This window comes from Melitaea cinxia, chromosome 8 (assembly GCF_905220565.1).
Source record: "Melitaea cinxia chromosome 8, ilMelCinx1.1, whole genome shotgun sequence".
NCBI lineage: Eukaryota > Metazoa > Arthropoda > Insecta > Lepidoptera > Nymphalidae > Melitaea > Melitaea cinxia.
Genome location: NC_059401.1, coordinates 10,666,715 through 10,681,434, shown reverse-complemented (window position 1 = coordinate 10,681,434; position 14,720 = coordinate 10,666,715).

Sequence of the window (14,720 nt, the reverse complement as noted above, 5' to 3'; positions counted from 1 at the left end):
CCCAACTTGAAGATACATTTAGAATCATAATTAGAGAAACTTGAAACTTGACATTGTGTCCAAATGAAAATGTCTACTATTAAAAAGTATATGATTCAAACAAGTTAAACCTAATAATCATTTTAATAGTAAGTAATTGTGGTCATGTGATTTGATTCTAATGTAATATACATTAAAATTTGGTCAATATACAGTTACTGCTTATTTCGATTCATATTATATTAAATAAGACTTTGAACTGTGTTTGTATTTATATAAATAAATAAAAAATAACGGTTGTTTTCGATAAACATTTTTTTACATAACATACATATTAAGGCAAAATATATAAAAGGCAAGACCGTTGAGCCATACAGTTATAAATAAACTCGTTACACAACAATATATAATCTATGTATAGTATGAAACAGATAGAAATCTGAAAGAACTAATGGAAAACTGTTCGTCACCATTAATATCTTCAAAAATGGTTCGATATCATTACGTCTTAAGAAAGAATTACAAATGAGTCCATTCGGTATCTTTCAGTGAGTTTATGTGTCACCCATATATCGAGCTTTTTTTGTCTAGCCAGCCTTTTTCAAATAGGTAGAAACTGTTTGATGGTCAATTTTCAGATCTTCAGCTATATCGTAACTACCCAAATGTCGATCTGCCTCTACTTTTTCAAAAATGTCGTCACGTTTATCCGTAACTGGGTAACCAGAGCGAAATGCATCTGTGACATCAAAAGTTCCAAAATTTCCTGATTAAAAACGCTTAAACCAATTTTATTCTACTCTTACCGACACTGTTTTAGGTCCATAAAAGTCACGAATTTTTTAGCACCTTGAGTTGCATTCTTTTTCCTTTTTTAAAGTAGCAATTTAAAATGTACTGAATTTTTTTGTCGGATTCACCTATTTTGGCGAACAGAAAAACAAATGAAAAGTGGTACTTTTTAGCTTCAATTTTTAAATGCCACATTTTTATAGTATCAAAATCAGCCACAAACAATATACCCACAAATATTTTATTGCAACTTTTTACCATAAAATACGAAAATACTTTTTTCCGACTTATTATACATATACTAGCTGATCTGGCAAAATTAGTACCGCCTTATTTTTTTCCGTAAATATAATAATTATATATAAACTGTGTGGTTACGGCAGTAAGAATATAGCCACCCCTCTCTCTTCCTGTAGGTGGACTATGGGTATAATGCATGAGTTCACGCCATTTTTGGCGCAAACTTGTGGAGGCCTATGTCCAGCAGTGGACTGTATTAGGCTGAAGTGATGATGATGATAATATAGCAAAATAAAATATAACATATATATTTTTGAAATTGGAATAATTGTGTTTGCTCGCAAACGAAAAAAAACCGACTTCAATTACATCGACGAGTAACACAACGTAGATCGACGAAAAAATAGTCAAGTAACTACGCGTTATCACAGATTACTCAAAAAGTAGTTATCAGATCTCGATAAAATTTATATGTGACCACATGACAAACATCAGCTTTCGATTAAATCAAAAATTATCAAAATCGGTACACCCAGTAAAAAGTTATTGCGGATTTTCGAGAGTTTCCGTCGATTTCTCTGGGATCCCATCATCAGATCCTGGTTTCCTTATCATGGTACCAGTACCAAACTAGGGATATCCTCTTTCCAACAAAAAAAGAATTATTAAAATCGGTACATCTAGTAGAAAGTTATGCGGTATAATACAACGTAGGTCGACGAAAAAAGCGTCAAGTAAAAACGCATTATTAGATATAACTCGAAAAGTAGTTGTTAGATCTCAAATAAATTTAAATGGGACCAATTGACACACACCACTTTTCGATTAAAACAAAATTTGTCGAAATCGGTCCACCCGATCAAAAGTTCTGATGTAACATACATTAAAAAAAAAATACAGTCGAATTGAGAACCTCCTCCTTTTTTGGAAGTCGGTTAAAAAGTTACACATCAGTAGTTGTAACAAATAGATATATTTTTAATCAAACAGACACTATTGTATATTTCTTAGATAGGTAACTTAATGCTTATGTTATATGTAACAGCTGACTAGAGTCACATTTAAAATTGAATATTTAAATTCAGGAAAAAAATATGGTGGTACGAAGTTTGCTATAGGTAATTTTTTTTTAATATTACAACCAGACTCTGGCGAATATCGAACCCACAAACTAAGGTGCAAAGCAGGATAATGCAAACTTCGCCAACGAGGTTGTCAAATATTCATTTTCATGTGTCGTTTATTCCATGTATGTTTATTCTTTTTTATAATTAATAATTTGATAAATGATAATGTTTCATTTTACGAAATTATTTTCTTAAAATAATAGATTATTAACACCCCAAAGTACCTAAGGATAATAAATTACTGTAATTTATTTTGGGTTTAAATACAGGTTTAGTTATAGATTTATCTACAAGATTATACGCATTCGGTAATTATAGGAGAAAGATATTTTTTCAATTATAGAATTTTAATAAGCGTTAGGGTTTGTTGCTCTTTGAAGTGTTGGGAATATTTAGCCAATTCTCTTATGAATCGGTAATAGATCATTACAGATGATTTGTTTTCACAGGAAACGCTGCTCTCTAATTGCCTTATGCCTAAGCTAATTGCTCAAAAGCGAAATAATGTATTTTCTGTTGGAACATGACAGCAGGTAATGATTATTGTTAAAATATTAGTAGAAAAACTTTAACAAAAATAAAAATCATCGTATTATTACAGCAGTTGTTAGATAATTATATTTTATAAGTAACGTTTTTCATATAATATATGAATTTTGTTACGAAAGAATAAAAGTCGAAGATTACTTTGCAAATATTTCATGAAAGAATGTTTGAAATGAAACTGTTTTCATAAATAAAAAAAAATAATATACTTAAATTATATATTTCATAAAGATAGTCGTTTTGTAACTAAAATAACCTTTTATATTTTTAAAATAATACATTATCAGCAAAAGTAAACAATAGAAGGAGCTTTAAATATTAAAATATATCAAAAGAAATGAAACGCCTTGTAATAAACATTTAGGATAACCTGTCCTAGGAGTACGCGCTTAATAAAATTTTAATAAAGAAAAACGGGAATTATGTACACTTACGAATACTTACTATTGGTTAAGAGTACCTTACACGGGTCGTGCATTTCTTTTTTCTTTCATTCTCTGAGTAGAACATATAAAATTTCCGTAACTTTTATAAGTACTAGAAGACATGTCACCGCTTAGAACACTTTCAGCATCCTTTTCAGCCTTCTGAAAATGATATGAGAATTCGTAGATTTCAGTACATTCTGTGCATCTCCAAATCATTTTTGGGTATGATAATTTCTTAATTAGCGCTAACAATGTCCAAGGCTAACGGTTAAGTTGCGGATAACTCTATATGGAATTTGCATTAGCTGCCTTAAAGTGAGTCAATATTTGTGTATTGGAGTTACATATACATATACGTACTCTTACGCTTTCTAGCCAAATCGTAAAAGAGCGGAATTTTTACATTATTTTTTAGCGTTGACATGAATTATGCTCGATGCATGAGTTAGCATTACCTTTGAAAACGCAAAAATTTACTTCGTTTTTACAAAATAAGAGTAAGGAAAAAATATTTCACATTTTAAGCAACAATCTGTAAACTTGTGTAATTTCTGTGTTTTATTCCGGATCTAAATTTTTCGTCACACAGCACTTCTTAACATACGCTTCAGCCTGTAATATCCCACTACTGGGCATAGGCGTCTTTCCCCATGTAGGAGAAGGATGAGAGCTTAATCCACCACGCTGCTCCAATGCGGGTTGGCGGATATATTCCCTCGTATGAGTAACGATCGCTATCAGGTGTACATGATAACAACCGGGACCGACGGCTTAACGTGCTCTCCGAGGCACGGTGGGGAGACCCACAAGGACTGCACAAACACCTGTATGGCCAATACAAATGTTTGTCATGTGCGGGGATCGAACCCGCAACCGCCACCACAACAGGTACAATCCATGGCTGTAACCGTTGCGCCAACGCGGCGGCGCTTAGCATAGCTGATATCCTAATGCGACTATAGTTAGCCAGGTATAGTAAACGAGTTCTTGGATTCTGGTGTTGCGTACCTACTCTTATTGGATGCGTACTCTTAGACAAGGTTACCCTATGTTATTTTTTTTCTTTTATAATTTATGATGACGGACTTTCAATTACGATTACATTATTTGCATATAAATCATTACTGTTATAAAATTCGTGATTCATATAAATTCCTGTATAACACGCGCGTGTGTGTGTGTGTGTGTGTGTGTGTAATTCCAGATTAGAAACGAAAAATATTTACATACTGACAATTTAATTTTTTTTTAAAGCTATCAAGTAAAATCAGTGATTAAATCAACGTGTCACTCCATAATTGCTTCAGCTTAGGCAGAGCATTACATCAACTAGATTGTCACTACTGTATCCATACATTTGTGGGATATTATTCATTCAAACAGTATAATGAATGGAAACATCATTGACTAAATTAAATTAGGGACATTAATTCTTAAGTTAAATTTCGATGTAGAAAACTCTAGTACAAATATATTTTACTTTTTCTTTAAACTGTATTAGTTTATATCGAAAATTATTTTTTCAGATTATAATAAAAGTAATATAGTAAGTATAATAAAATATACCTATGTATATTAGAAATAAAGTACTAATAACACTTTTATTTTTACGAGACTTAATACGACTGTCTGAATTTGAGAAAATAAAATGTTAGTCACCGTTAATATTTAAGTACTTATATAAACTACTGTTATAAAAACGAATAAATTATATACTTTTTTTTTTGGATGAATCTCAAACAAATGCGTCGAAAAATGTCAAAGCATTCAGACTGGTTCAATGCTTTACAACGTTATTTCTCTTGTGTTAGTTTTTATTAACTCACTTAAGATAGAGATAATAGAGTTTTTGTTTATTTTTTTAATGCTATTTTTAACTTATGTAATCAAAATGGGTGGTATTAGATTATATTAATTTTTAGTAACGTTGCTAACAGGACTTTATATCTAAGTGATTTTCTTTGCATATATTAGATTACTTTATTTATTAATATGAAAGTATATCAATCTCCGAATGCTCCTTATCATAGTAATTATTACCAAAAATTATTAGTAGACATAATTATATGTGACAAACCTAAATACTGGACTCACTCATTCACGCAGTATACTGCTCCCCAAGAAGGCCTCCCCAAGATCCCGCCAGACACCCCAGGTTTTCTACGGTTCTTACGTAGATCGGACTGAAGGACGTCCCACGCTGTGTTTGCCAAAACGCGGTCTCCACTCCAGAACACGTCTGCTCCAACGGCCATCGGTCCTGCGACACAGATGACCAACCCACCGCCACTTCAACTTGCTAATTCTGTACAAATAATAATAATGTTTCATTCTTAGTCGACGTCTATAAATGCGACACTAACAAAGTGCGTTATAAATTATGAAATTAAAAATATAGTTCATTACAAAATTTTGGCAATATTTTTCTCTGACCGGGCAGCAACTTCATTCTTGACCATAATTGTTTTAAAATAGCTTTACTATACCTACCTTCCTACTCTGTCTATTAAAACAAAAAAGTTTCCTACCACCCAATGTTTGATCTGCTCTCGATACGGCCAAATCAAACCACTGACTGTCGGTCTCTTTCAAATGCTGAAGTAATGTGGGTGGTTAGAATTTTTTTACATGGCTCTAAACATTTCATTTAACGAAATATTAATAATTCAAGTCAATATCTGCGAACTTTTGAAAAGATTCATTTGAACTATTCCTGATTTATTCTGAAATGAATTCATACCGTCATACCAGCCTACTACAATTTACTTATTTTTAAAACTAGGATGCGTAAGCATTCTTGATACAAATGCATTCCATATCCTTTTCAATAGCCCTAAACTCTTTAACCTTATCTATGATGTCCTTCCTTGCAAATTCGCAATCTTGAAATTATTGAATGTTGGTTGACGACTGTGCTTAGTCCTTTATCTCTCCTGTAAACATATTAAATGAAATAAAATTTAATTGTAGATATGTATTATGTAAAATGTCTTTGTTTGATCTGAAACTGCAAGAAAACTGTGAAATAATTAGTGAAGTAATAATATAATAAAAACTATTAGGGTTATTAACTACTCCTAAATAAGAGAACAAAGAGTTTCTACCAAAGAACAACGAATTATTATTAATCGAAGCTACAATTATGTGTTTATATATATATTTTTTATAAGAAGATAACTTGATTTTTCTTAATATTTACTTTGATTTTAAGTTTAGTTAAGTAACACAAAAGTTCGTGTTTAAGGAGATTGTTAAAATTTTGGAATAAATTAGATTTGATGTATCCTCATCTTATATCTAAATAAATATGGAATTATAATGTTGCTAAAACTTTAATGAATGACACAATATTCATTTAGCCAGTGATACAAAGAATATTTAGTATGTTTACCAATAACAGAATAATAATAAAGGTTTTCTTCGTGTCTCTTATTGTCATATGCTGATGCACTAGACATAAGTCTGTTATAAGTACGTAAACATTTTTCAATTAGAAACCTTATAAAAAGAAAAATTCATAATAGAAAAATATTATTAAGAAAATTAATAATTGGTGCTTTGATATGCATCTTAATAGACAGGTACATTTTTGTTTCAAGCTTCAACCTAGTATTGTTTTCTTACAATATAAAGCGCTTTAACTAAATGCTTGAACGCTTGTATTCTTTTCTTTTGTAATTTTAATTGACAAACTATCCGATTATTAACATCTTTCGTAGTCGTTTGTTTGCAATATATATATATATATAGCGAAACCAATTATTTTGACTGAGTGCTCTATTCGATTGACATAAAGTAAACAGTGATATGGAAAATGACCATCTGTTAGATTCCATGTCTATAAATATATATTTTTTAATTTTTATAAGTGCGATATAAATATTTACCACCTAAAGGCCAGTGGGAGTTTATCGGTTTTACGATACATCAATATTCTTTACCAATGTTAAAAGAAACAAAATTTAAATGTAATTTCCGAAGTAAAGCCCAATAACTAGATGTTAGTAATTAAATTCCAAGATATTATATAAAACTGTTTTTTTTTTTAATACGAAAAAAATGTTATTAATGGACTTACTAAAGCTCAGACGATGTGAACCTACTAATAACTAGTTAATGTACGCTTTTATATGATTTGCTAACCACTCTGTCGTAGAAAATATGTGGACCTTCCTTACGATAAAATTAAACACTGGAAGCGAACATGAATCTCTTTTTCCTATAATTGATTGAATACCTTATACTCCTTACCTAGCAACTTTGTTATGTCTTCTACTCAAATTATAGGAGCATTCATAAAATATTTCATTTTGTCTTGTCTATGCTTACACAAAAAAACGGAATCGTAGGATTATCAAATCCTAATAAAATAATATCGAAAACTTAAGTTTATTGAAACTCCATTTCATTTTAGTAAAATATCAATCACTACAGTGCCTTTGTCCATTTTAACTTGGAATACAGATTTACACAACTGACATACATATTAAAAGAGTTGATGCGCTTTTGGGCTACAGAGTCTCAGCATACCTGGAATCAATATATGCAGTATTCACAGCTTAAAGTAGAGCTGCATATTTATTAATATTTAATAATCACTGTTGCTTAATTTATAAAGCACAAATCTAATTTACACTTTTACGCCAATTGTACAAAAGCTTCCTAAAAATTTAATTACTTGTAGCAATTAGTGCCAGCAACGCTTCTGGTACCTACCTTATATTTTACACATCGTCGACATACAAAATTTATTATAATAAACTCACATATTAAGCCAAAAATTACTATATTGTATCAGCAAATAGGTTATACCGTTATTATTTATATCTCTTTTCTCAAAACATTATCATTATCATTATTATTAATATAATTACCGATCAAATAAATTTAATATAAATTTAAATAACATTAATTAAACCGACAAAACAGTAAAAAATGCATAAAATCTTTTTATATTGATTAACTGTCTTTTGTTTTCCGCCATAAGTGTAGTAAACTGTGTGCGTGTCTTCCCGACTAGAAAAAAGGTCAGGCTCAACCAGATCACGTATCTGGACCGGATCAGGATAGAATGAGGCATGCCAGATCCGGCAAGCTCTATCAGGACCAGGTCTGGTCCAGATAAGGACAGCCTGATGTAAAATATATAATCAAGTATGGTAAGGCATACTGGATCAGGACCCGGTCCGGTCCAGATCAGGATAGCCTGAAAAAAATTACGCGAACTGAGCCTAAATCGCACTATTAATGTTTTTAAGCGCACTTAGTATATATACAGTTATCAGGACAGTCTAGCAGGGAGTCCATTTCTACAAAGCGGAGCAGTCATAAGTAATAGGAAATAGTTAATTAGTAGTTAATTATTAGAAGTTAATAAATAAAATGTAATTAATAATAATAATAAATTAATAACATAAAAATAAATAAAAATAATTAATATTTAAAGTCCCCCTCTCGATCTCCCAACACGGCTTGTCACCGCGGGAGGTCTAGACTACGACCCTCCAATTGTCCAAAAACTCTATATCTGCACATATAATGTGAAATCCCTATTATCACCGCAAAGAATGGTACTGTTAAAATACTCCCTGGAAAAAATCAAATACGACATCATTGGCCTAGCTGAAGTCAGAAGGAATGGCAACTGTATTCTTGAGGACGATGACCACATATTTTGTTACACGGGAGAATCTAAAGGTCTCCATGGAGTTGGTTTTTTAATTAAGAAAAACTACAAAAGTAACATACAAAATTACATGGGCATATCTGAAAGAGTCTGTTTGCTGAATCTACGCTTTGGGGCAATGAAACTCTCAATTATCCAAATTTACGCCCCTACCTCTGATGCAGCAGAAGAAGAGATTGATGCTTTCTATGAGCAAATAGAAAAAGCCAGGAGTTTCGCAATCGGAAAAGTTATACTACTGGGAGACTTGAATGCGAAGATAGGCCAAAGAAAACCTGAAGAAGGTACAATACTAGGCCCATACTGTTACGGTAAAAGAAACTCCAGAGGCAAAAAACTAGTCCAATACGCACTAAAAAATAAATTTACAATAATTAACACTATATTCAAGAAAAATATAAAAAACCTATGGACATGGACTACACCAAATAAACAAAAAAGAAACCAAATAGACTATATTTTGAGTAACCACCCAAAACTCTTTACCAACATAGAAATCCTCAACAATGTCTCGTTTCCAAGCGACCACAGACTCTTGAGAGGAACAATAACTTTATATAACCAAAAGAAAAGTCGAGCTACTTTCGACTCAACCCCAACAGTCACCCTATCCAACAAGAAATCTCAAGAAACATACCTTTCTACCTTAAGAAAGCAAGTTGAACGTATCATCTGGGAAGCTAACGATAACATTGAGTCATACTATCTCAAAATAGAGTCAGCCATACAGGAAAGTTTAAATAGCCTTACATTAATTAAAACAAAGAAAGAAATAATATCCGAAGAAACTAAAAACTTAATAAAAAAACGCACGGAACTGCAACACAAACCTTCAAAAAATATCGAGGAGAAAAGGGAACTTTCATCACTCTACAAAATAACAAATAAACTACTTAAAAAAGATTATGATAATTACAGAATTGAAATAATTGAAAGGCACCTACTAGCCACGGGAAGCCAAAAAAAAGCCTATAAACAGCTAAATGCAGAAAAAAAAATGGATTTCAACATTGAAGGCGCCAAAAAACACCAAGAAGCAACAAACTCGAAAGGATCTAGTTAAAATTGCCTCCGATTTCTACACAACACTGTACGACGACAATTCTGTCGAAAATTACAGCTATGAAAAGCTTTCCGGAACAGATGAAAGGAACTTGTCAATCCAACCCTTTCACGAAGAAGAAATAATGATAAAAATTAAAAAATTAAAAAAAGATAAAAGTCCGGGTGCTGACAATATCCCAAATGAAGCATTGGTAGTTGGAAAACACCTACTGATAGGACCACTTACTACTCTCTTCACAAAGATACTGGAAGAACAAGAAATCCCTATCAAATGGGCAAAATCACGAATAATTCTTATATACAAAAAGGGAGACCCAGCGGATATAAATAACTACCGACCTATTAGTCTACTACCAACAATGTATAAGCTATTTGCAATGTGCCTGGAGAAAAGAATAGAGCCAACTATAGAAAAGAACCAACCAGTGGAACAGGCGGGTTTTCGTCAAGGGTATTCAACAACTGATCACATACACACCTTAGAACAAATAATAGAAAAATATTTCGAATATAAGAAAAATATATACATAGCATATGTCGACTACGCGAAGGCCTTCGATTCCATTTCACATCAGAGTATCTGGGACGCATTAGAGCATCAAAATCTTCCATACACATACATTAACATTCTCAAAGACATCTATAAAAAGAGTACAAGCCGGGTCAAACTGGATAGACTGGGCCCAGAGTTTAATATCCATAGAGGCGTGAAGCAGGGGGACCCGCTGTCACCGAAAATCTTCATAGCTGTTTTACAAAATATAATGAAAGATCTAGACTGGAGCAAAAAAGGAATAACCATAGAAAGAAAAACCCTCAGTAACCTACGATTTGCCGACGACATTGTCCTTTTCGCTGCGACATCAGAACAACTAGAGGAAATGATGACAGAACTAAGCGCTGCTAGCGAAAATATAGGTCTACAACTAAATATCTCGAAAACAAAAGTGGCTACCAACGGTACGAAGAATCCCATACTAATAAATCAAACACCTTTAGATTACGTAGAGAGCTATATTTACCTCGGAAAACTAATATCATTTAAAAACACAAGACACCAAGATGAAATAGACAGGAGGATCAACATGACCTGGAAAAAATATTGGAGTTACAAAGAAATATTAAAGTCTAAGCTTTCAATTAAACTAAAGAAAAAAGTGATGGATTCGAGTCTATTACCCTGTTTATCGTACGGTGCCCAAACCTGGATCTTTAACAAAAGTACCTTGTCAAAAATACGTACCTGCCAACGGGCTATGGAGAGGAGCATCCTTGGCATCAAGACCATTGACAAAGTTAACAGTAAAAAAATCAGACTCAAAACAAAAGTGATAGACGCATTAGAACACGCGCAGCGCTTGAAGTGGAAATGGGCAGGACACATCGCCCGTTCTTCTGAAGAAAGATGGCCTAAACGAGTAACAAAATGGACAGGCCCGGGAGGCAAAAGACAAAGAGGCAGACCAACAGCCCGCTGGATAGACGACATAATTCGATTGGCAGGAAGGGACTGGATGAAGACAGCTAACGACAGGCAAAAATGGGGACAATTGGAGGAGGCCTATACCCGAAAGGGGCCATGACAGATTAATCTCAGACACCTTATTGATACATAGTTTTCTATACATATACATATATGAAGTCATGGATATGAAAAAAGGCTTATATAATAATAATATAATAATATTTAAAGTAAAAACATAAATAAATACATTGGAAAAAATAAATGGAAATAAATATCATAATAATTATGTTAAGTAAGATATTTATAATATCAATTCGCTTTTTTTTCGTTAAATAATTTTTTCAAGAATATACATTCGGGTTTTTTAAAAGGATCGGACCGAACCGGCTGAACAGGATGAGATGAGATTTCCTGATCTGGACCTGATCAGGATAAGATGAGATTTGCTAATCGGGTCCAGATCAGAAAGAGAAATCTCATCTCATCCTGTTCAGCCGGTTCGGTCCGGTCCTTTTAAAAAATCCAATCATCTGCCTTACATGCCTTATCTAGTCCTGATCAGGCATGCCTGGTCCGGTCCTTATAAGGAAGACAAAAAAATGTCTACTCGGGTTTTCTGTACGACTAGGTCGCTACCACAGAGATCTCATCTGTTATCTATGGTCTTTATTAAAATTTCAAAAAAAGGTAACGAAAAAATGGTATAGCTTGATATTTTTAGTGCACTCGTACAATATCAGTACCAAATGAAAGAATGAATCATTTGGACTCGAATAACAAAGTGACGTTACTCTAAATCCAATATGGTGGACTTGATGACAAACTAACTTTTTAAGCTTTCCTACATTATGGGTATCAAATGAAAGGATTTGCTGAGAATACAAGACTGAGATACCTAGTAAAGCGTAACAAAAAAGGAAAAAATAAATTAAAGTAAATTTAAAAAAAAAACTTATTTTTACATGTTTTAAAAAGAATAAAATAAACTTTCTTTTGTGTAATGACATCTCATATCTTTGATGATGCTAACATCACAGAATCATGTTGCATAAGGTAGCAAAGTATCATTCAAGTAATAACAAAACATTTTACACACGTACAGGAAATCACTTATTTCCTTTACTTTTGACTATTTACGCAGTATAGTTATTACACTTTCAACCTTTTATATTGGCAGCTCACTTGAACTATATTAAGGGGCAACGATCGTCACAAGCTGACGTTAGGAAGCATCGCTTCTTTAGGGCAGATATTAAAATACATCACACGAATAGAAAAATACGTTCGCTTAAACGTTTTCACGTACAAAATCATTTTTCTTATCTAAAAATGACCTTATGCACCAAATATTACGAAATCCACCCAGTGCCTCAAATAATTTGATTTAAAACTTTTTATTACATATAGGGATCGATAAATTCATAGCCTAAATCTGTCGAATAAAATTTTTTATATTTTATATACCTACATAATATACTACATAATATATCATATATTATGTAGTGAATCTCACTTGGGTTACTCGGTTGTTGGGTAAGGCGGATATACTAATATATCCTACTAATATTATAAACACTAAAGTTTGTTCCTCTTTCACGTAAAAACTATCGAATGGATTTTAATGAAAGTTTACAATAATATAGCTTATACATTAGAATAACACATAGGTTATAATTTTTAAAGATAGTGTGTGAATTGTCCAAAATATAACGATAATTGTCAAGAAAGTCGGAAAAAAATCTGCCATCTGTGAGCTATTCTGGCGTCCGCTGCAAAAACTGAGGAGTTTACTTAATATAATGCATAAAAAAAAGGTTTCTCTTAATTAGTCCTACAAAAAAAGTCTGCGACAGCATTTATCTATCTTTTATGAATAACCCATTATCGCAAAAATAGTGAATCATAAATACAATAAAAATTGAAAATATATTTTCAATTCACATTTGGTAGTAACAAATTGATTTTTATGTCACAGAACCAATTTTTTAATGAATATTTGTATAAAGATAGACATTGAGAAGATAAAGAATAAGCTACTCGAAGTACTTACTAATCCTGCGCAGACGAAGTCGCGGGTACCAGCTTAGTATCTTATATGTAAAATTTTCGTGTTACAATGTTAGTTAACATACTCCTCCGAAACGGCTGGACCGATGTAGTAGGTCGGGTAGGTGAGAATCGGCCAATACCTATTTTTCATATCTATCTTCCTTAAGTAATAAGAGGGGAGAGGGATTAAAGTGGTTTATAACATATACGGCACAACAACGTTTGCGAGGTCGGCTAGTATATATGTATATACATTTTGGGTTGTCTGGAAGTCTGAATAGCCATAAGTCCGCCCATTGTACTTCGCTTTCTGTTGCTGTTTTTAAAATGTTTAATGTTTAAAATGTATTTGTGGTCTACGATAAACTATATATATATATATATATATATATATATATATATATATATATATATAACATCTATTCAAACAAATAAAATTGGAGTGTCTGTTTAGAACAATAAAATAACCGCTTTTTACTAAATGCGTATGGATGTATACTCGTGTATACCAAACATATACCAAAATAACATGTTTTACAATTTTTGTCTGTCTGTCTGTCTATCCATCTGTGTGTCCCGGCTAATCTCTGAAACAGCTGGATCGATTCTCACGGGACTTTTGCTGGCAGATAGCTAATGTAATAAGGAGTAACTTACGCTACTTTTATTAAAGAAATTTAATTACTTTATAACTCTGTGGACTAGACAATAACATTTTTTTTTATATTCTATGCGGATTCCATACGGAAACTCCACTCGGGCAAAGTCGCGGTCACAGCTAGTTTATATATATTAGATCAGGGAAGGGGGAAGTCTTTTTGTAATTTCTAGAAAAAGTTGCAATAAAATGGCGAAGAAATTCGGTACCTTTTTAAGTTTGACTTAAAATACAAAAAAAAATGAGAATCAAGCCGCGAAAAAGTAAGAGTAGCACCAAATTAGTTTATGCGTTTTCAGTCAGGCAATATTGATGTCTAAGTTGCCTTTCACTCTGGGCACGCAAATACGAATAAACGTGACGACATTTTTGAAAAAGTTTAGCTAGATCGCCATTTAAGTAGTTACGATATAGCTGAAGATCTGAGAATTGACCATAAAACAGTTTTCACCCATTTGAAAAAGGCCAGCTAAACAAAAAAGCTTGTAAAAACTACTAAACGTCTAAAAGCAACGGAATCTTGTCATTACTACGAAATGGCGGCTAGTTATCAAACAAAACAAAACATACTTATTATAATTTATCAACATAAATTTAGTCAAATCTGACCTTGAATTTCTATAACGAACTAACTTTCTACTTTCTATAAAGAACGAAGACACTTTTTCCCCGATCTAATATATCA